The following is a 2,000-nucleotide window of genomic DNA, read 5'->3' as shown; positions in this document are numbered from 1 at the left end:
GAAAAAATCGTTAAATAATTTATAAATATAAGCACTTATAAAAAATTAGAAACTCACTAAATCCTTAAAAATTGTTATGAATAATTTCACTACTCTCTTAAGTTGACAAATCACATTCACTTCTTGCGCAATATACGCAATGTATGTGTCTCTATAAAAGTMTTGATGTACATATATACATATATAAGCATGTATGTAAATTTGAATTTCCAAAAACATTTCCATGAGGACTCTTACCGACTGATTTCGCTTTCAATGTCAAGCGTGTCAACGAAGCCTACAAAACACTTTCGCCACCATGCGTGTGGTCTCCAAAGCACCTGCTTGTGTAGGCGAAAAATGTCATAAATAAATATTATACGATTAAAATTATATGTAAATATAAAAATAAATCCAAACAGAATGCATGGAAGCAAATCACGCGTTCTACTCAAAGGAAAACTTGTATGCATACATGTGGTATACTACCTGATACATACCTAATTTACTACACGAAAGTTCTGCAACAATACCGTATTTGCAACARCAGCCCAAAATGTTGCAATAGCTACAGTAACAAACAAAAAAAGTGAAGTAACAACAATAGCAAATGTAACGCAACATGTTTTGCCTCTTATTTGACCTTCGTCAATGTCGGCGCGCAAACAGCAGCGRGCGTGAATGTGTGTGTTCGTTTGCACGCCACATGCCGTCACTAAAGCCATCAGACGGTGGGGGCTAGCGAAAGCTTGTTTTTAGGCGGAGCGGCGTGCAGAGGGTCATGAATTTGTSTGTATCACAAAAATTGAGCGAATTGAAAATGAAATTTCGTGTGTTGTTTTCGTACTCTATACTTACACATACACATATACACATATACAATGTACATACATAGATATATATATATGAATATATGTCTATCATTCAACATCATGCGCATGTTCACGAGCAAATGATTTTTTCGACTCTTTTTGTGTGAGCACTCGACCTTTCTTGTCCATATTATCGTTGTTGGTTTTACTTTAGTTATGGAGCGGTAGCCATCTCTGCATCTTCTTGCTCAAAATTCACTTTCATCGCTCYGCAACATGAAGAAAGTGAAAGTCTTTTGTAGGACACTCATAACGCGCATATGCCACGAATCTACGTATCTCCTATTACCCGCTCTCCTTAAGTGGAGGTCGGCTCCTCTACTCTCTTTGTTATGCCTGTGTTGTTATATGTCATCTCCGGTTCGTGGCTTATCAGCTCAGCTGAAAAGTGGGCCTGCCTACTCGTATCTACTCGCCCGAATTTGCGTTGACTGCCGAACTAACGGTTTGTGTGTTGATGTGCTGTACYTTACGCGGTTCCAGTGCTCGTTTTTTCATTCAGTATCTGTGTAGTGCTTCAATCGGTCGGACTTTTCTTGTGGTGCGTGGCATAAGTGGAAAYTTAGTTAATAGATACATACATATGCATACTAGAGTTCTAAGATACATACAAACAAACGGTTATATTAATAAATTTTATTTATCTTATTTTTTCCTTTAAATAAAGTGCATTAATTCTTGTGAAATTCAATTAAGGAAATAAATATATATTTCTAAGATATTAATGATTTTTTTTTTATTTTTTTTATTTCTAAGATATTAATGATTTTTTTTTTATTTTTTTTTTTAGTGATATTTTTTTATTTTTTTTTTTAGTGATATTTGTGATAAGAAACTAGAACTGGCACTAAAGTAGTACTTCTTATTGAGTTTTTGATTTTTTCATATTCTCTTTTTTTATATTCTGTATGTATTCCATGAATACTGTGTATAAGTTTTTTGTGAAATTATTAAAAATAATGTGTGCACAAGTATACATACACATATACATACATATATAACATACATATACATTTTTCGGCATAATATCGAACTTTTATCACTGTGCTGAGCTGAGTCGACTTAAACTGTCTTTACCTGCCTTAGCTTTTGAGATACTGATCTGAAATTTAGCAAACGTCCTTTTCTTAGTAAAAAGCTGCTCATTTG

General features: G+C 34.0%; 1 protein-coding gene across 3 annotated transcripts in view; it reads left to right on the top strand.

The window, feature by feature from the left end:
• Positions 1–2,000, top strand: part of LOC108978653 (fructose-bisphosphate aldolase) — a 20,004-nt gene that overhangs the window by 9,563 nt on the left and 8,441 nt on the right. Inside the window, exon 1 of one of the 3 annotated variants that reach the window (XM_018949030.1) lies at positions 1,290–1,392. The exons of the other annotated variants lie outside the window; for them this stretch is intronic. The gene's annotated coding sequence lies outside the window, so the exon portion shown is untranslated. Of the gene's footprint in view, positions 1–1,289; positions 1,393–2,000 lie in introns of those variants that run through there. 3 annotated transcript variants of the gene reach the window in all.

This window comes from Bactrocera latifrons, unplaced genomic scaffold (assembly GCF_001853355.1).
Source record: "Bactrocera latifrons isolate USDA-ARS-PBARC rearing strain unplaced genomic scaffold, ASM185335v1 scaffold_125, whole genome shotgun sequence".
Lineage (NCBI taxonomy): Eukaryota > Metazoa > Arthropoda > Insecta > Diptera > Tephritidae > Bactrocera > Bactrocera latifrons.
The sequence above is the reverse complement of the archived record's forward strand: the minus strand, read 5'-3'. Positions and strand labels throughout refer to the sequence as shown.